We start from the raw sequence: 22585 nt of genomic DNA on the forward strand, positions 1-22585 counted from the left end.
TGTATAGGCTCGAAAGCCTACTACCAATTAAGCATATTAGGTGATGTGCATCTCTGTAATGAGAAGGGGTGTGGTCTAATGACATCAACACCCTATATCAGGTGTGCATAATTATTAGGCAACTTCCTTTCCTTTGGCCAAATGGGTCAAAAGAAGGACTTGACAGGCTCAGAAAAGTCAAAAATAGTGAGATATCTTGCAGAGGGATTGCAAAGCTTTTGAAGCGTGATCATCGAACAATCAAGCGTTACATTCAAAATAGTCAACAGGGTCGGAAGAAGCGTGTGGAGAAACCAAGGCCCAAAATAACTGCAGATGAACTCATTATTATTATTATTATTATTGCCATTTATATAGCGCCAACAGATTCCGTAGCGCTTTACAATATTTTGAGAGGGGGGGATGTAACAATAAATAAGACAATTACAAGAAAACTTACAGGAATAATAGGTTGAAGAGGACCCTGCTCAAATGAGCTTACAGTCTATAGGAGGTGGGGTATTAGAAACATTAGGATAGGAAATATCAAGTAGGAGTGAAGCAGAGCTGGAGGAGAGAGCAAAGCACTATCCCATAGGAGAGCAAGAGACAGGTATGTAAGGGAGAGATTACTCTGGGAGGCCATACGCTTTGCTGAAGAGATGGGATTTAAGGCCCTTCTTAAATGATTGAAGACTAGGGGAGAGTCTGATGGCAGTAGGCAAGTTATTCCATAGGAGAGGAGCCGCCCGTGAGAGGTCCTGCAAGCGTGAGTTGGCTATACGGGTGCGAGCAGCGGTCAGGAGTTGGTCGCGGGCAGAGCGGAGGGTACGAGGAGGGGCATACCTCTGGATCAGTGAAGAGATATAAGAGGGGCTGGAATTGTTCAGTGCTTTAAATGTATGGGTTAGCACTTTGAATTGACTCCTATAGGATACAGGGAGCCAATGTAAGGACTGGCAGAGGGGCGAGGTGTGAGAGGACTGACTGGATAGGAAAATCAGTCTAGCTGCAGCATTCATTACAGACTGTAGCGGGGCAGTACGGCTTTTGGGGAGACCAATCAGGAGAGGGTTACAGTAATCCATGCGGGAAATTACTAGAGCATGGACAAGCTCCTTGGTAGCATCTTGCGTAAGAAAGGGGCGGATGCGGGCTATGTTTTTGAGTTGGAACCTACAGGACTTGGCAACAAACTGGATGTGAGACTCAAAGGTGAGACCAGAGTCAAGTATGACGCCAAGACAGCGCGCTTGTAGGGATGGACTCATGTGGATATCACTGACTTGAAGGGAGAGTGAGAGAGGAGGATCAGTATTAGGAGGAGGAAAGACAAGGAGTTCAGTTTTAGAGAGGTTAAGTTTGAGAAAGCGTGACGACATCCAGTCAGAGATGGAAGAGAGGCAAGCAGTGACACGTTGCAGGACGGCCGGGGAGAGGTCCGGTGAGGAGAGGTATATCTGGGTGTCATCAGCGTACAGGTGGTAGTTGAATCCAAAAGAGGCAATAAGTTTTCCAAGAGAGGCAGTATAAAGAGAAAATAGAAGGGGACCAAGGACAGAGCCTTGGGGAACTCCAACCGAGACAGGGCGAGGGGAGGAGGTATCCTTGGAAAAGGAGACACTAAATGAGCGTTGGGAGAGATAGGAGGAAAACCAAGAGAGGACAGAGTCACAGAGACCGAGTGATTGAAGAGTTTGAAGGAGGAGAGCATGATCAACTGTGTCAAAGGCAGCAGAGAGGTCAAGGAGAATTAATATGGAGTAGTGACCTTTGGATTTAGCGGAGATTAGGTCATTAGTCACTTTGATAAGAGCGGTCTCAGTAGAGTGGAGAGGGCGGAAGCCAGACTGAAGAGGGTCAAGGAGAGAGTTGGAATTAAGGAAGTGAGACACACGGGTAAAGACAAGTCTTTCCAATGAGTAAGGGAGCAGGGATATGGGACGATAGTTAGAGGGGGAGGACGGGTCAAGAGATGGTTTTTTCAGGATAGGTATTACAGTGGCATGTTTAAGGTCAGCAGGAACAGTGCCAGAAGAGAGAGAGCAGTTAAAGATGTGTGTTAGGATAGGCACAAGACAAGGGGAGAGAGATCTGATGAGGTGAGATGGGACAGGATCAAGTGGGCAAGTGGTGGGGCGAGAGGAATGGAGTAGTGCAGCCACCTCTTGTTCAGTAGCTGGGGAGAAAGTCTGAAGGGTAGGGAAAGCATGATTTATGTGTGGTTGAGAAAGAGAACGGCAAGGAGGGGAGAATTGTTTCCTTAGCTGTTCAATCTTGTGTCAGGATCGGGACAGGGATCCAACACGCAGAGTACAAAGAGAGGAAAGGTACGTATACCGGGCCTTAGAATGGCCGGACTAACGTACCGAGAGTAATAGAGAATAGTCAGAGACAAGCCGAGGTCGAGGGAACGAGAAGACAGATAAGCGAGAGACAAGCCGGGTCAAGGAATAACAGAGATAAGCAGGGTAGTACAACGAGCCGAGTCAAAACCAATAGAGCAAACAAGAATACCAGAGCACTGAGTGACTAGACAAGCTAGAACCACGACAGGGCAATGAGCTGAAGTGAGAAGTAAGCTTAAATACCCTGGCTCTGGATGGTAATCACGCCTCTGACAAGTACCGATTGGATATCGGACACTTGAGTGACAGGTCGCTCGTGATAGCGTCATGACGTCACGTATTGAGCGTCCCGCTAGAAAAGGACGTGGATTCCTCGCGGCCGGTGTTTAAGTGACTGGATGAACCGCGAGGAACGAAGGAAACAGCTCGCCTGGACGGACAAACCACCAAGTCTCTACCTCCCTTAGAGGTAGAGGCCTCAGGTACCCTGACATCTTGTCAGTAAAGTAATATGCAAAGCTATCAGCTGTAAGGTTAGTTTGGGGGGTGGCCACAGCAGGGCGGAGAAGGGAATTAAAAGTGTCAAAGAGACGTCTGGGATTGCGGGAGCATGAACTAATGAGAGAGGAAAAGTAGGACTGTTTGGCGAGGGCAAGGGCTGCGCTGTACGAAAGCAACATGAATCTATAATGAAGATAGTCTGCCTGGGTGCGGGACTTCCTCCAGGAGCGTTCAGCACAGCGGGAGCAACTCTGCAGATAGCGTGTTGATTTATTATGCCAAGGTTGGGGTCGTGTTCTCCTCGTGGTGCATGTTTGGAGTGGGGCTGCAGTGTTCAAGGCAGATGTGATAAAAGTCAAGCGTGCAGCTGCCAAGATGCCACTTGCCACCAGTTTGGCCATATTTCAGAGTGACTGCAACATCACTGGAGTGCCCAAAAGCACAAGGTGTGCAATACTCAGAGACATGGCCAAGGTAAGAAAGGCTGAAAGACGACCACCACTGAACAAGACACACAAGCTGAAACGTCAAGACTGGGCCAAGAAATATCTCAAGACTGATTTTTCTAAGGTTTTATGGACTGATGAAATGAGAGTGAGTCTTGATGGGCCAGATGGATGGGCCCGTGGCTGGATTGGTAAAGGGCCGAGAGCTCCAGTCCGACTCAGACGCCAGCAAGGTGGAGGTGGAGTACTGGTTTGGGCTGGTATCATCAAAGATGAGCTTGTGGGGCCTTTTCGGGTTGAGGATGGAGTCAAGCTCAACTCCCAGTCCTACTGCCAGTTTCTGGAAGACACCTTCTTCAAGCAGTGGTACAGGAAGAAGTCTGCATCCTTCAAGAAATCCTTTCATGCAGGACAATGCTCCATCACACGCGTCCAAGTACTCCACAGCGTGGCTGGCAAGAAAGGGTATAAAAGAAGAAAATCTAATGACATGGCCTCCTTGTTCACCTGATCTGAACCCCATTGAGAACCTGTGGTCCATCATCAAATGTGAGATTTACAAGGAGGGAAAACAGTACACCTCTCTGAACAGTGTCTGGGAGGCTGTGGTTGCTGCTGCACACAATGTTGATGGTGAACAGATCAAAACACTGACAGAATCCATGGATGGCAGGCTTTTGAGTGTCCTTGCAAAGAAAGGTGGCTATATTGGTCACTGATTTGTTTTTGTTATGTTTTTGAATGTCAGAAATGTATATTTGTGAATGTTGAGATGTTATATTGGTTTCACTGGTAAAAATAAATAATTGAAATGGGTATATATTTGTTTTTTGTTAAGTTGCCTAATAATTATGCACAGTAATAGTCACCTGCACACACAGATATCCCCCTAAAATAGCTATAACTAAAAACAAACTAAAAACTACTTCCAAAAATATTCAGCTTTGATATTAATGAGTTTTTTGGGTTCATTGAGAACATGGTTGTTGTTCAATAATAAAATTAATCCTCAAAAATACAACTTGCCTAATAATTCTGCACTCCCTGTACACACACTCTTCATGCACTAATCACAAACACGAAATTTGTGTGTAGACTAAGGATGGGCCCTCTAGGCGGATTTGGGTTAAGGGCCCAAAATTTTCAGATTGCAGCCCTGAAGTGGTTATTTTTTCTGTTGTGCTGCCCCACCCCTTCCTGTCAATGTTGCACCTCTTCCTGTTTAAAACCCACCCCTTTCATTGTAAACTCCAACCCTTCACCTTTAGGCTCCACCTTTTCCTAAGAGCTCTACTTTTTGCTCTCTATACATTAAAAGTGAATAACGATTGCCTATCTACCGCCAAGCACCAGTATATATAGCACATTTCAACTACAGCCAGGGCTGCCACCAGAATTGTTTTGGCCCCTTACACAGTCTAGTCCCCTGGGGTCCACCACCACATCCACCCACAAGGTGCACCTTGAATCCACCCGCAGGGATGCAGTATGTGTGTAGTGGACGCAGTGTGTGCGTAGTGGAGGCAATGTCTCTATATAGTGGATATAGTGTCTGTGAGTGTGTGTAACGAATACAGTGTGTTTAGGTGATGCAGAATGTTTGTTTCGGTAGTGAATGCAGTGTTTGTAGTGGAATAGTGAATGCAGAATGTGTGTCTGTGTATTGGATGCTGTGTGTGTTTGTGTAGTGGATGCATTGGGTGAAAACAAAGTTTTTTATTTTATTTTAATGAATTAAAATGTATTCCACCCTCTATGCCTCTTACCTGTGAGAGGCATTGTGGTGGTTGCCTGGTGGTCCAGTGGCATAGTGCAGGCTGCCAGGCTTCCAGGCACCTGTATAGTGGAGAAGGAGCAAATTAGATCTTCAGCTTCCAGCAGCACCTCTCTCCAACTCTTGCAAGCCCAGTCTGCGTGCCACACTGAGCATTGCCATGGTAAACCGTAGCAAGGTTTTGATGGCTGGGGCCTCATGAAAGTTGGAGAGAGGAATTGCTGGAAGTTGAAGATTGTGTTTACTTGATCCCTTCTTCACTATTCAGGTGCCTGAAAGCATGGCAGCCTGCACGATGCCAGCGGACCACCAAGGAGTGTAATGTCCCCCTCCTCTGGCCACAGGTAAGAAAGACAATCATCAGAAATTAAGAGGTCTGTCTGCCTTTAACGGTCTCTTAAACTTAATAATGCCTTAAATCGTGATACCTGATAAAAGGTAAAATCTGGTAATGTACTGTATTTAATTGAAATCCTAACTTTGCATTGCTGACTCATAGCCAACATCACTTCAAACAAGAACCATACTTGTGTCCGTTCCATTGTGACTATCTTTCAGTTACTGCTCTTACTGGAGGCACAATATATCATTGTGTGATGCAAACCCCATTCGGACCCTTATAGAATAATTAGTATTACACAGCAGCTGAGGATGGGCAACAATAGAGCAATAAAAGATAAATAATCCTGTCCATGAAATCATAAAAATAGGAAGCAGTGTCTGGAGTCCTATAAGGCAACACCCTCAAGTACAGTGTCTATTTTTCTTTAAACATAGGCTGGTTCCTTTAATGTGCAAGAATATATTAACCTTATCTGTAATGTCCCTTAGCATTCTAAGGAAAACATGCAAATAGACAAGTTTTTAAAATGTGTTACATTGAAAATGACCATTGATTTTCTGAAAATGTAGAGCTTATCTTGTGCATCTTCCAAGCATTCTTTCATACACAGAGGAAGATTTATAAAGCAGTCAGTTTGATATGTGTCTAGGAGATCATGTAAGAAACCTCTGTGCAACAGAATCACATATATCATCAGCAAAATATTCAGGCCTTACTTTCAAAAGACTGTTTGTGACTGTGAAGTTAATCCATTAAAAACATTCAAAGTTAGGCATTAATCATAATATCAGAATGCAAGACGCCTAAAAACACAAGTGAAAACCTGCGCAAAATCTGTATTCGCCTCGGGCTAGCAAATTCGTGGAGGGAGAATAGCACAGAAAGATGGTAGTTCAAACTAACGATAATCATAAATAAACATTTTTTATTTTTTTATATTTACTTCTTTCAATGGTCTGGGTTTCCTAATAAAATAGTTTAACAATTAAAACACTTGAATGGTTGATGCCCTTTTTTTTAAAGAAGCTATATACTGACCTGTGAACTAGAAAGCCTTTTTTGCTTGGCCACTAGTAGACAAGTCTTATTCAGATTTATTATAGATATTTGGATGTCATATGTCCATTTACAGTGGTAATAATTGTGTAGTCACACATAAAATCCCCTGTTAATAGGAGGTCTACCCTGTTACATTAGCATCCTTCCAAACTGTCACTATTTAGGAGAGAGAGTCCCTATGTTGGGCCCAAATACCTCTGTCCCTCTTTTCTTTTTTAGAAGCTTTAAATTGTTAGTGTGTTGGAGTGTATTACAGAGCTCCTCAGCAATAATACTCACAGTAATGTGTCTTTAACCTACGATAAATGTACTTAGAAATCAGTGTAAATAAGATATATTGTTCTTGCTCTAAATTACAGTTGCGTTGCTCAAATTGTTATTAGTAAGTTGCCTAAAATTTCTGAACAGCCTGCCTCTGGCCACAGCCCCACTCACACCCGTAAAATGGGCAGAGGTGTGCATTAGTTCTCAGTGGGTCTCTGTTACAAAATGCATAGGCAGCAAGAAACAAAGTAATGGTGTGCAGTTACAAATAAATATGAGCTTCCTTGTTGGCACCAATAGGTAGGAAGCGGAAGACACAGCAAGACCTGAAGGGTCTATATGAATTTGTGTGTGCGTGCCGGTGTATTTATATGCATCTGTGTGTTAATGTGCATGAATATCTGTGTAAGTATGTATGTATGTGTGTATGTGGTAGTGTATGTGCATGCAACCAAGCAGTCAAACATCAGCACAACATACATGCACATTCCTGCAATCTAACTCAAATATTACATACACACACCCCTTCAGTCAAACACAAATACTTCACACAAATGTACATCCGCATTTAAAAGTGAACATTACATTCAGACACTCCCCTACAAACACAGTCCTTACATTGGCTTCCTGTATGCTACAGGAGTCAATTCAATGTACTAATTCACACCTATAAAGCACTGAACAACTCTAGCCCCTCTTATATCTCCTCACAGATCCATAGGTATGTCCCTTCTCGGTCTCTCCGCTCTGCCCCGTGACCACCTCCTGTCCGTTGTCCGCACCCGTACGGCCAACTCGCACTTGAGGACTTCTCGCGGGGCGGCTCCCTTCCTATGGAATAGCCTGCCTACCGCCATCAGACTCTCCCCTAGTCTTGCATCTTTTAAGAAGTGCCTTAAAACCCATCTCTTTAGGAAAGCGTATGGCCTCCCAGAGTAACCTCTTCAACCTATTGTACCCATAAGTTGTTTTTGTAATTGTCCTATTTATAGTTAAATCCCCTCTCATAATATTGTAAAGCGCTACGGAATCTGTTGGCACTATATAAATGGCAATAATAATAATAATAATAATAATAATAATAATCAAACACGAACATTACATACAAACACACCCCTGTATTAAAACACAATAAATCTATACAAACACCCTTTCAAACACCATCTCTAAACATTTCACAATAGTGCCAGTAAATGCCACAGAAATTTTGACTTGGGGCACCTTGGAAAAACACTGAAATATTGAGGGCGTCTTGAACCTAAAAAGTTTGGGAACCCATGGTGGTATGGCTAATTATTTTCTGATTGCTGCTTCTACTACCTTTAAAGGGATTCTACAGTGTAAGGAATACTAAGTGGTATTCCTTACACTGTAGTACCCACTATTACCTCCCTCCTCCAAACCACTCCCTATCGCACAGAAAGGGTTGAAATCTCTTTATTTAGTTATCCGATCCCAAAGCCGATGTTCCTTGGCACTCCTCCTCCTCCAACGTTATAGAATGTCAGCATATTATATTAAAAAGACACTCAAAGTTCCAAAACCATTGTAGTGTGATGTGGTGTTTATAGTTCCAGAAGTCCCCTGGTGGCATGCTTGCATCCCTTTGGCACCTGTGGTCCTTCTGAACCAACTTTGCCAACTTTAGGCATTATTCATTGTTTGTTAGTGGCTGACAACTGATAGTTGCTGACATAAAATGGATAATTCCACTTTTAAAATATCACAAAAATCAAGAAAGACTGCAGGCATCTGAGGGACACAGGTCAGTTTAAAAACTATTTTTAAAAAATGGTTTAACATTTTAACATGGGACAGCATATAACCACCACCACTATAGCATGCTATAGTGGTCATAGTGCTTCGAGTGCTACTTTATGCTAGCTGTAGTCTCTTTTATGGGCAGTGGGTACAGGATTCACACTTCTCAGTCTTACAGTCATTTGTGTTCCAATTTCCTCTGTTGAATATCTTGCAAGTAGTAAATGTGCATTAATATCCCTGCATAACCTATAAATAAGAGAATTTTGAAACCTAAAAAAGTAAATTGCAATATAGCAGAAGCCATTATTCCAAAATAAATGGTTTAGTTTTGGGACTATAAATCATAGTAAGAAAGTATACACAATCTGTGCTGCAGACATTACAGTATGCCATAATTGCCCTCCCCCTGCTGTGCATCTAGTGATGAAATATTCTGGTTCCAGTGCGTTCTATTTGGTGCTTAGAAAACTGCAGTTGTGCAAATATTTTGTGTAACTCATTGTCAGAGTCATAGAAAATAAGTGCTGTAATTGAAATAAGCCAATGAAACCATTACAAATCTGCATATATATATATATATATATATATATATATATATATATATATATATATATATATATATATATATATATATATACACACAGACACTCTATATATATCATATATAATAATGTAAATATTAAAAGAACACTATAGGCACCTAAATTACTTTAGCTAAATAAAGCAGTTTTAGTGTATAGATCATTCCCCTGCAATTTCACTGCTCAATTCGCTGTCATTTAGGAGTTAAATCAATATCATATATAATAATGTAAATATTAAAAGAACACTATAGGCACCTAAATTACTTTAGCTAAATAAAGCAGTTTTAGTGTATAGATCATTCCCCTGCAATTTCACTGCTCAATTCGCTGTCATTTAGGAGTTAAGTCACTTTGTTTCTGTTTATGCAGCCCTAGCCACACCTCCCCTGGCTATGATTGACAGAGCCTGCATGAAAATAAAACTGGTTTCACTTTCAAACAGATGTAATCTACCTTAAATATATGTATCTCAGTCTCTAAATTGAACTTTAATCACATACAGGAGGCTCTTGCAGGGTCTAGCAAGCTATTAACATAGCAGGGGATAAGAAAATCTTAATTAAACAGAACTTGCAATAAAGAAAGCCTAAATAGGGCTTTCTTTACAGGAAGTGTTTATGGAAGGCTGTGCAAGTCACATGCAGGGAGGTGTGACTAGGGTTCATTAACAAAGGGATTTAACTCCTAAATGGCAGAGGATTGAGCAGTGAGGCTGCAGGGGCATGTTCTATACACCAAAACTGCTTCATTAAGCTAAAGTTGTTCAGGTGACTATAGTGTCCCTTTAAAAAAGTGCTACTGGTATTAACATTAGAAGAGTCAATTTTTGCATCGCTGTTTATTCATTCCTGTGGATTATGTGTTTTGTTCCTAATACACCTGGCATCCAATTGTGGATATAGAAAATGTCTATTAATATGACTATGGATATAATAGATGAAACTGGAAAGTATGCACCGGCTTGACTTTACCAAACTGTGCATATGTGACATGTTTCCTAATCTGGTTATGCATCCACATAACGGCAAATGGTGAAAATAACACACTTGTTACAGCATTTTATTTCTTGTTGTTCTACAAAGTCTCCAAGAGGGGATGCAGAATTCAGACAAACAAAATTGTCCCACATCAGAAAAGAATGAATAGGACATGTGTGCTAGCAGATGTCAAAATAATAATGGCCACTCTTTAATTGTGATTTTCTTTATCTAATGCTATTATTCACCCTATATAAACCTGTCACCAGTATAGACTAGATTTAGATTTGGACAAAATTTCATTGAATTCATTCTTTTCTTTTTTTTAATTTTCAAGTGGTTTTATTATAGCTAAACCATACAATAAATATGTATAGAAAGAGCAATGTGAAATACTTTGAAACGCCAATAACAAATTTAAGATACCGTTTTTCGAGTTTTTTTTTTTAAAAGTGGATGCAAGATTAGTCTTAATATAAATTGCAGAAACATAAGTTTTGGTGGCAGATGAAATCCATGTGCTCCATCTAACCTGCCTGCTGAGTTCCCATCTAATGACAGATACATTATTACTTTTTATTACTACCTGCTTATGGCCAGCTGAATTGATTTAAAGCGGCTCTGTCACCTTTAGGGGTCTTTGCATATTTCTCAAGGCTCCGATGGTGACATAATCACTTGGGGTGTGTTGTGCTAGGAGTGCAGCAGAGGTAAGTTGTACTTACCTGAAACTGGTGAGGTAGCTCAGTTAGTAACTTCCCAGACTAGCGAGACTGTTTAAAAAAAATTCAAGGTCACATCTTTAAAAACCAGCAGGGTCAACTCAGCCCTTTATCCTTCCGAGATCAATAAAACGAGTACCATCAATTGGGTAATAATACCAGTAGCACCTTTTCCCATATTCGCATTAATATATATGATATATAGTATGTATGTGTATGTGTATTGTAATTATTATCTGCATACAAGTTTGTTATGGTTTCATTGGATTATTTCTTTTACAACACTTTATTTTCTATTAATCTGACAATAAGTTAATTCTGAAAAGTGCTTTGAGTCTGACTGGGAGAAAGGTGATTTATAAATACTAGGTATTATTATTATTATTATTATTAAGTTGACCCCAAAGCTGCTGCCATCTTTGTTGTTCAACTCCTGGATCGTCGTATGGAAGATTCTGAGAGACTGTGGGGGCATCCATAGATATTGTCTCACAATAATCCCCAGAACCATTGGCAGCAAAGGCTCTGGGAACCGTCAAAGTTCAATGGAGGAAGCTCCGCCTTTTGTCAAGTTTTGTGAAATTAGAATTTTACTATAAGACAAAGTAGTCTCTCTTTGTCTCATGAAATCTTTTGACTAAATGGAAATTCCAATGCAGTCTTTATAAGCATATAATGAAGATTGAATCTTTATAAAATTCTCCTAAACTTTTCGTGACAGAGCCATTTTAAACATTGTTCTTATTTACTAATGGTGCTTGTAGGTAATACACTTTCTGTAAGATTAATTATTGAGATTAATTGTTTTCTATCTGTTGGTGCTGCAGAGGCAAGTTTAGCCAATCCCTACCTGGAAACCATTTTTTTTTTTTTTTTTTTTTTAGTACAAACTTTTTTATATATCTGCCAATAAATACAGCGACAAATAAAGTTCATCATAAAAAAAAACACATTTAAAAAGTGAATACAGAACAAATCACACATTTTCAAATAAGTAAACCCTATTTTTTGTTCAATATGTCTAATTTTCCTTTAAGATTTAGCACATACATTTTCACCATTTCCCCATTTCAAATGATAATTATTTTAAAATTGCCATAGTGTGCACAAATAATAAAAAAAAAAAAATACAAATCAGTGTTTTAAGAGTACTTTGTCTTCCTATAGTTTTCTTTAAAAAACTGTAGACCATTAAATAAAATCTTTATGATTTAGATAATCGGGAAGTGTATCTTCTGCCTCTGCTTTATTACAGCATCAATCCTTCCAATTTAATTTTAAAACACACACTTTTGTGTTAATGAACTCTCTTTAACAAGTCTTCTTAATGTTTTGGGGGATGATTTATGCATTGGTTTTATATTGTGTCACTCTTCAGATATATCTTTAGTTCTAATTTGGGCTTTTGGGGATTAAACAAAATATCTGCCTGTCACTTTCTGCATTCCATTACTAAACTTCATATGGAATGATCCATTCTTATTTATGCAGCCACTACACAGTATGCAAAACTTTCAAGAATAGCTAGACATCTGTTTGGACAAATTGACAGGTGCAAAAAATAAACATTACAAAACATATACAGGAACAATTAAATGTTTGGCATTTTGAAAACAGAGGAGTAACTTGTAGTTCTCATTTTTGTGCTACTTATAAAATGTATTTGAAGGAAACGCAAACCCACTTTTTTTAGAAATATGCATAAGATATAAGAAGATCAGCCTACTCCATATAAGAGAAGTTATAAATCTTGCAAGGTACCATAAAAATACCTAGCTACACCTTAATGAGATGTCTTAATTAGGTGATTTGGCTCTATAGATACTGGCTCTCCAAATTGAAAAAAATTAAGTTTGTGAGAAATGGCACGATTTAGATTTTGCAATACAAATAACCCTTGTGGCTGCCATTCAAAGAGAACCCATAGGATTTTTAAAAATTAAAATAGATACAATTATTGAATCTATTAAACGCCCAATGAAGGAAAGCTGGGTGTGCATCCAATACCTCTCTATGAGAAGCACTGGATTCAATTGTGAGTTGGTGGATCACAGTGATTTCCACATTACTTCTCTTTTAGAAGCATTTAACTGGACAAGTCATTAATCTTGATGACTTCAGTGATGATTGGGCGGCAGTCTTTACCAGTGCTGGAATGTAGGTACGTTTCATTGAGTAGTTAAAGTTTTTATTTATTAAAGGGGAGAATCTTTTAATATATTAGAGAAATATCTAACAAAAAAAATATAGATTTTTATTTTAAACTAGATCCTTTAACATTCTTTAAATCTCCCTAGTCTGTAAAATATGTGACAGCCATGTACTGCAATTTCAGTATAGATGTTTATATAATTTTAGACTCTTCTAGAATTGTTTTATACAGACACAGACAGATAGATTGCACAGGATAGACATACAGAGACAGACAGGCAGACAGAAAGAACATTAAAATTCATATCACTAGTTCTCCCTGTCCATCCACATGACGCTTTAAGTCCGTCACCTACCATTGTCACTATCCCTCACTGTCTTTGTCCTTGATACTAAGTCTCACTGTCATTCTATATATACACCTGTCTCTCTATTTTGTAAACTCACTTTGCCCCTTTCACCAGGACCTCTTTTATCTCCCAGTTTCTTAAACATAATGATCTCCACTTCCATTTCTGTATCTGTTTTATTACTGCCTAATGGAAAGTGTGTAGCTAGAAAATGCCCATGTTAACTATGCTCTTCTAATGTCCTTGATGTGCACTGCTTATTTGGGAAAAGCATGAGAGTTTAAATGGGGCTAAAGACACTTTGTGCGCCATTTAAATCTTTAGCCTCTCTACTATTCAAATGCTAATACAATAATAAACTTTAAATTCTGATATTAGGGCATGCCATGCCTCCTACAAAAATAGAGTTTTAATGATCAGGCCCTCCCTGCAGTCAGTATAATTAACCTTCTTGCCAGATCCAACAGACCACCTGCAGCCAACCTCACCCATCTGAGTCATGTGATTGAGATAACACTTCTATCACATAACCCGGGTCAACCAAATTGAAAGATTGCCTGCAGAGGGACTGTCTCTGTTATCATGCTGATTCACCAATATATAACTAATAAAATCACTTAATTATGTAAAAATAAATAAATACACACTTAGAATGAACATATATATTATATTTTTTTTCATTCTAAGTATATATATATATAATATATATAGATATATATTATATATTTTTTCATTTTTTCACTCTAAGTGTATATATATATATATATATATATATATATATATATATATATATATAAATTAATATTAAATTACACTGTGAATGAATATATATATATATATATATATATATATATATATATCATTTCATTCTACATGTATGTTTATGTATTATTTGTACATAATTATGTGATTGTATTAATTATATATTGGGGACCTGTCTGACAACCGAGGCAGGAAGTCCAGAGAATTTCATTTGCAAGCCCTGTAACTTTCCAAAACCCTATAAAATCTGTACACCGGGTTCTTTTGTACTCGTGAGACATTGCTGAACACAAATATGTGTATTTTATTGCAGTAAAAGCTAACAGTATTATGACAGTTAAAATGCCATTCAGAATTTGGAAAATCACACTATTTCAGATTTTATTCATTTTAAACTATATTTCATATATGCATATTTGATGTGGAGTTAAAGCCCTATTTCTCCAGAACAAAATGATGAAATAAATTATATAAATCTTATAATGAGTGTGTGTATATTTAATGTGAAACAGGTAAATTATAACTGAACAGAGATATAGCTCAAATTCTAGTTTTTGTTTTGGTTCAGAACTTGTACAATTGCCTCCGTTCTTAAAGTTTTAAGTGGTGGTTTTATTTGGGGTTGTTTATGGGTGGTTATTGAGCATTGATTTTGGCTCATGACTATGGCATGTTTTGTAGCAGCAAATGAGCAAGATCTCTCTACTTCCCAAAACTCAATCTCTTGGTATAGAAGGCCAAGGTACCGTATTTGTTTATTGCTCGACAGATTTAGTTTTACAAATGCCGTAAAGACTGGTTTGAGAATAATTGGTAAAAAAAATTAAACAAAAACTGTGCCAGAATGATAAGTTAGCTTTGAAAGTTCCCAGGTATGGAGATGAGATATGTGGGTATATCTGAAAATTTGCTCATTAGTGCTCAGAACACCATGTTAGACATTTCTTTTGGCTGAGTCACAAATATGAAGCTTGTTAGATAGATGTCTTACCTTTGATGCCGGTTGTTATTCAAGATTTATACCATCACAGAAGTTAAACCGTTGTTTTGATTCTATGGAAAAAAATATAAAACATTTGTAAAACATATGAAAAAGGCAAACATAATCAAAGAAGACAAAAAAAAAAGACAATGAATATCACTAAGAAAGTCATTGTGATTATTAAAGTAATAATAATAATATTTGAAGAGTAGAGAGAGGTATGCAAATATTTCTGGTACATCATTGTTTTTACAGAGTTGGATAAGGCTGGGGAGCTATGCATGTGAGTGAGTGTGGCAAGCAGAGTTATTAATTAAATTAATAATAATAATAATTATCAAGCACTGACCAAAAATGACAACTTTTACAACAAAAACATCACACTGGAAAAATAGGCCAGGTTGAAAATAATTTAGATCTGTCTACTGTGCAAAACAAAATGCAATGCTATTGACAATCCATGTTGAGAAATTAGCTCTGTTCTAATTAAACAGTCAAGGCATATTTTCATAGAATTATTATGGGCATTTACCAAGGTTAAAATTCAATAGGAATTCAAAGTAATTTTCAAATTTAAGGTCACAATAGCTGAACTGGAAAAATTCACTAAGTCAGCTATGCTACCAGACCAGCTACTATGACCTTAAATTCAGAAATTCACTTTTATTTCATGTTGAATTCTCAACTTTAGTCAATAACCTTGTAAGTATATACCAAAATGAACAGACAAGATGATGGTTAACCCATTTTAATGTACTATAAATAATATATCCTAATAATTGGGAAAAAAAAACCAACAACAATATTTGCATACATGCAAATTGCATTGCAGAAAATAATAATGCTACTGATAATACTAAAATTACTACTACTAATAATACAATACTCATTTGCATTCATTAAAAATACTCAGATTGTGAAGTTGCCTAGCACCAAACTAGGAAGTTACTTCCTTTAAGAATGCTAAACTTATCCAATAAGTAATAAATTATGGGCAATTGGAACTGCAATTTATTTGTTAGTTTTCTAATGTACACAACTAACAGCTAATTTAAACATTACTGACCAAGTCCCGAAAGAGATGACACTTGCCTATCAGAGCTCAGTGATTGGTTAATTTCCAAGTCAACTGATCACATCCTCTAGCTGACATTCAAAATGTGAGAAGGCCTTTCATGCCGTGAATGTTCAGTCTGTGTGGAACCCTCGATGGGTAATGATAGACTAGAATTTATAGTTTTATTTTTGTGGCTTTTCTATTTATGGCCTGTATTTTTTTTTTTATTGCAAAACCAATCTTTTTTTATTTTTTTTTAATTTTAATTAGTGCCTTTAGAGTATACATTATTTTTATTTGCCATTTTTTGGGCAGACAATTGAAGAAAGAAGACTTCACTTTATAAGTATAACATACATTTTTACATGTTCCTTTTATTTTATTGAAAACCATCATTATTAGTATCAAAGTATAGGTAGTGACATATTTATACAGATCTTTGGGGTGATTGAACATCTCCTAAGTCCTCCTGGGTCTATATTATTTTATCTAGAGGGCATGTCTCAGGCTCCTATTTATTACCTTTACCTCAAATAGGTTACGGAAAGAGTAACAGATCAATTAGGAGCCACTGCTTTGGGTCCTTGAATTACTGGGGTCCAATGGACTCCACACTTTTTGAATTTCTATGTATTTTTTATTGAATACCTGCATTAATAGAAATAACTGATCTATGTGAAATTAAGCAGTTTACAGCTCCCATTATGCTCTATGGAAGGTCTTGACTGTAACATCTGTTGGTAACGAATGTTAAGATTCTGCAATTGTGAAACAGTCAACACCGACTAATATTAGTGACAGCAAGTTTGGCGAGTAATGACTGGTCAGTAAAACTTGCTTACAACATCTCAAAAAAAGTCTTAAGATGGCACTATAAGGATGAAGCTATGGAAACCAATGACATTATATGTTTAATGGCTTGCAAAGACTCATGGGAGCTGTGGTTTACAAAGATCAGTGCCAAGGTTGCAGTATGTAGTGGTTCACAAATATCCATGGGACCAAAGTTAATCATGTACTTACCTAACTAACTGCATGGTGCAGATCCTAGATGCTTAGGAACTACTGTTCTCAAGCCAGATGTATGCCTCTACATGCACAGAATATTATGCACAGTACCATGGATAAAAAAAAAATGGGGCATCCTAAAGGCACACAATTGAATCTATGCATTAAACAGACAGTTGTAGCAACTATCTAGTTAACAAACATATACACCAAAACCACAGATCTGAAATAAAATATATATTTCAACAGAACTAGAGTTGTTTTTTTCAAACTTTGCTATTTTAATCTCCATTTAGCAAGTCATGTCACCACAACTCCCCGTTTGGAAATTTGAGTCCTAAAAGATATAGGAATTAATGTATTTATTTATAGAATTAAATACAAGTAAATGTGCTAATTTAACCAGCCAATACTGCTGTCATAGTTTACTGATCATAACTGGACAACCTGACAAAAAAGTTCTATAAAATATGATAATTATAGTTTTCTTGCTAAAACAAGCAAAGGAATCAATACTGTTTCAATAACCCTTTAAATGTATCATTGGTAAACATGACTTAACACACTATTCATTAGAACATTCTGCATGTTATGTCCTGAAATATGCTTACTAAATGTTTAATTTATTACATTTTCTATTTTTGCTGAATTACAAATCAGGTGTACACTTTTTATCATGAAATGATTCTATGAGAAAAACATTTTCTTAATATTTTCAAATCACTTAGTAAACATTTCTCTGTTTTATTACATACTTTTATGCTTCTCTAATCTCTAGCAAGCATCGTTCCAATTATTTATTAGATTCTCCCATCAGGGATCATTCGCACGGGTGACTGAGGGGTCAGGGTCTGTCTTAAGGAGAAATGTTAAGCATTGATTCTCATTGTGTTGAATGGGACAGTTCACACAAATGTGACTGTAGTTTTCACAGCCTGCTGCAACAAAACTGGGGATAAAAACATTCTATAGACAAAATATGGCAGGTGTGCATTCTTGGTACCGCTCGGTACAAAATGAATCACGGCTCGTACTGGTCGTAGGCAAAAACAGCCAAACTGTAAACAGTGCTAAATCAGAAAATGTTTCCATTTTCTTTATTGTGGTTTGAAATATAAAATTCACTTTGATTTTCTATTTATCTCTGTGCTATTTAATCAGATCAAACTTATCCATTCAGTGGGGAGCACCAGATCATGCATCTGCGAAAATAAGCCAAGGTATGATCATCAATTTCCCTTTTTCTTTGAAGCCGGTAACTTTGTATCTATAAATACAAACATGTTGTAGCAAAACTTTGTGTGTTCTTGGAAGCATAGATGTAAAGATGATATAATGAGATGAAACATGCACCTATATTTTATTGAAAATAAATAGTCAGCAAGAAGAAATGCATTGGTAACTCACTTGCGAAACACAGACCGAATTAGCAGAAGGCATGCTGGGGATGATTTCCAGCTAAGATATTATGTCCAGCTCAGCGTTCTGCAACTCACAATGCCTGATTTAACCTCAAGGGGAAAATAAACAAATGTATGGATATCAAATTCCACTTCAGATAAGAAATGTGTAATAACACATTGTTTCGGGAAGTGTACAGCATGGATTATATTGTATTTTTACTTTAAGTTCCCCTACACTCCATTGAGTGCATTGTGCCCTTAAGAGAATCCCCACAATGCACTTCTGGAACACACTATGCATGCAGCCCACTTTCAGGCAGTTGGGATTGATTTCTAACCTGCCAGGATACTAATGGAAATACATGTAAAGATATATAGCTACATAAACACAAATGCATTCCTGCAACTGGAATTTCAAGGCTGGAATTTTGGCAATGTCATATTGGTGTGGACATCATGACAGTTGTTAAATCAACACAGGGTTAGTTAAGGTGAGTGACAGCTTGGGTTGCAGCTTGCTGCATTAAAAAACATTTGATATATGTTCGCTGTAGTGTTTTCTTCAATGTTTTCAATATGAAAATAAATTATAAATATGTCTTGCATTAATAGGAAAAAAATAACATCTTCTCTGTTGACTTTAGTGTCACAATAGCTGTCTGTTATCATACCTCATCTAGCAGTCAATACTCCATTTGTTACTAGAAATCCATTTTATGGATTAATGATTGTACAGAACACTCTTAGAGGACAAAGAGTCCTATGTTATACTAGGAGGAAAGCAGATTAAATATCTTTCATTGGCCAAAGGGTCACTATTACCTTACATTTAAAAGGACTGGCCAGTGTCTGTTATTTGTTTACTTTTAACTGTGATCACAGTCACGACTGGTGATATGACCACAAATAGTTTACAAAATCTATAGATGAATACTAAAGGCTAAGTTTCAATGTTGTTGTTAAATATCTATCATACAGTGTTATAATTATCAGCATGTAGATTTATACAGCTGAAATATAACGACTATTTTAATGCTCCAAGCACATGTTTTGCAACCTACTACTACTAACATCTGCCCCTACAGGTACCATCCACATTGTAATATTCACCTATCAGTGACTCATCACCTTTGCATCCACAGCTAGACAGAACATAAGACTGACCTTAGCTGGATGGACACAGGTGAAATCTTACTGTTAAAAAAACTAACATGTCTTCTCATTTAAATGTTGCTGTGATTTCTATATGCAATATTTTCCATAATTCATTAAAGCTACTTTTGGCATAACCCCTCTCCCCCCACAAGACATGATGTCTAATCTTATCACTTGTGGTAATCCTTTTTATCCTATAATGAAAAAGAAAATCTGGAATGGGCACATGTGAAAAAAATAAATCATATCCTCATATCTGGCTTAAGGGTTTTTCTGTAGTGGAACAAACAGATGTTCTTTTTTTCTGTCTTGTTTTGGAATTTAGAACTGTTTCGAAATCCTCAGTTCTAACAGTGAACATGAGGGTTCCTCTGTTATAAGCTTAACCCCTTAAGGACCAAACTTCTGGAATAAAGGGGAATCATGACATGTCACACATGTCATGTGTCCTTAAGGGGTTAAAGCAGCTGTGGCCCTTTTTTTTTTTTTTAATGCTTCCGATCTCAATTTCCCCCAATTTAACAACTCTTTTTTTCCCCCAAGACCATTTCTCTTATGTATAATCTAAAAGTTCACATAACCTCATAAATGATAACGATTCAATTATGATTCAATTGTCAAGTCTGTCAGAATAGGGATCCACACAATATTCACCTTGTCCCGGCTTTGAGTTTCCCATAATTTTTCATCTAGCAAGTGTAGTACCACCACCGAACTCTTGAGAAATCACTATTAGTACAAATGGAAATATGGAACATAATATATCTTGTGGGTGGCTATAGCAGAAAGCCTACCAGTTCTTTACTAACTGACGAATTGGGCTTTATGTTTAAAGGACTTAATCAGGAACTCAATCAGGAACAACATAGCAGAGAGCTATTTTAATCTGAAAACAATTTATCTGAATGACTAGCAAATGTACGGTTTTGCATAATATTGTGCTCCAGGCTGGTTGTAGAAATGGCTATTGGGAATGGAAAATCCCTCATGTGCGCAAGTTGCAATGGTCAATATCTGCTCTGATCTTTTTCAGAAAGCTTTGTTTTAGTGTAATCCTTGTAGTGTGCCAGATGAGGTGGGTGCACTCATGGAAAATCAGTATGGATTCTTTCTCCTCCAGGCTGGAACCAAATAGGTCCATAATTGGATCCCTTAAAATCATCAGGAATTCCAGAAGCTCTCTATGGCTGAGAAAACACATTTGGCTCAATGCTTATATGTGAGAAGAGAACTTTAAACTCCAATTGAATTATTAGCATTATGTCAGGTTAGGTACAGTTACTTAGCATTACATAAAGACAGGTATAAATAGCATTGTGTACATTAAGATAAGCATGACAAAATAAATCTCTGCATCATTACACAGAGTATTATGAATGTCACAGTTTGAGAATGTTGGTTTTCTCTCTGCCTGAGTATGCCCTCCGTATGGATAGGAAGTTAAGGCGCAGGCAAATAATGGGGTCACTGCCACCCATAGATGACAGGATAAGAGGACAATGCCATCTGTATATGTCTTTTTACATGGGGTAGAGCTAGCACTAGAGTGAGTAGTGTACAAGCCCTACACTAAATCAAGGCTCAGATGGATTATTTTTGGGAATTATAAATATTGTGTGTTTATTGGGTATATATGTGTCTGTATGTCCCATCACCTTTCTCTTGCATAGAAGTAAGTCTTGTACCCACCCACCGTCACCTTTCAGTTTTGAGCACCTACCTGCAATCCCCCCCCCCCCTTGTTTTTTCTTTTTTTTTTTCTTTAGTGTTATCATAGCTTGGCACTTTATTTTTGACAACTATATATGAATTCATTTTAGAATTTAGAAATGAGCAAGTGACGGGGAGTTTCTGCTCAAATAACACCACTTTGGAATCAATTCTAAGTCAAATAGATCTTCCTGTTGCATATGTGTTTTACAGCTGGCAGCAAATGGATATGTTTAACATCTAGGATCTGCAGCTACTGCAAGCCCACCGCTTATACCCCAGCCCAGACTTTATGTGGCTCTCCAATCACAGATTTTCCAATGCAGATAACTGAGAAGTCTTTGTAAGATTGGTGCTCTGAGCAATTTCCTGCTTCTTAAGTTTAGTTCCACTGAGCTAGACTGCCACAACATAACAGGACCTACTGTCAGATTGAAATGGACAAATTAAAAAAACAAAAAACAAAAAAAACATCATACATAAAGCATTTGAGCTGAAGATGAAGTGTTTTACATGCTTGTGGTGTTCATTTAATATTTAATAAAAGTAAAGCTAGACTGACAAATAAATAAAGCTGTGGTCAAGTCCTACCCCGCTAGAACAGTGTCTCATGCCACCTAACCGTCCTGATTTCAGATGGACAGTCATGATTTTTGATCCTGTCCAACCTTCCTGCCTTAGTTCTCTGCTATACCACTTTTGGGGATACCAGGCAGCTGTCCCCAATAATAACAATAGCGTGAGCGCATCATAAAACTCCCTTCGACAGTGAAACTAGTAATGCAAAAGGAAAATTAACGGGCCCGTCCTCTTTACCTTGTTCCCAACGGCGTCCCAATTCTCAGGACGCCAGAGTTGGAAGGTACGGTGTCTGTGTCCATTTATTTGGGTGGGATGCTTGACATAACGCGTCTGTCGGTAATGGATGTCTGTGCAGTCATGAGTATTAATGCGCAGAATTTGTACCCAGCCACTATTGGGGTTGAAAGGTCACATTATGTGACATTTTAGAGTGGTGCCCCTGTGCTATCCAACACTGCAGTGCTGAGAATGCATTTCTTATGTGAATCCCATCTTAGATCACAGTGACTGTTTGGTATCACCTCAGATTTTACAAATTGTATAAAGCACAAGTAAACACTGTAGGAAACACAGATGGTCTTTTTAACTAGATATATTACAGTCTGTCATTTCTTAGCAACAGAACTGAGTCAGTACTAATGAGGGTAAATATAGACACATTTTA

At 37.7% G+C, this 22585-nt stretch overlaps 1 protein-coding gene across 6 annotated transcripts in view; it reads right to left on the reverse strand.

Moving 5' to 3' along the window:
• TENM3 (teneurin transmembrane protein 3) overlaps positions 1-22585 on the reverse strand; it is an 836163-nt gene that overhangs the window by 714251 nt on the left and 99327 nt on the right. For all 6 annotated transcript variants that reach the window (XM_063458145.1, XM_063458151.1, XM_063458150.1 and 3 more), the window contains exon 2: positions 15016-15077. The gene's annotated coding sequence lies outside the window, so the exon portion shown is untranslated. The remainder of the gene's footprint in view (positions 1-15015; positions 15078-22585) is intronic.

The sequence above is a fragment of the Pelobates fuscus genome, chromosome 6, assembly GCF_036172605.1.
Source record: "Pelobates fuscus isolate aPelFus1 chromosome 6, aPelFus1.pri, whole genome shotgun sequence".
NCBI classification, from domain to species: Eukaryota; Metazoa; Chordata; class Amphibia; order Anura; family Pelobatidae; genus Pelobates; species Pelobates fuscus.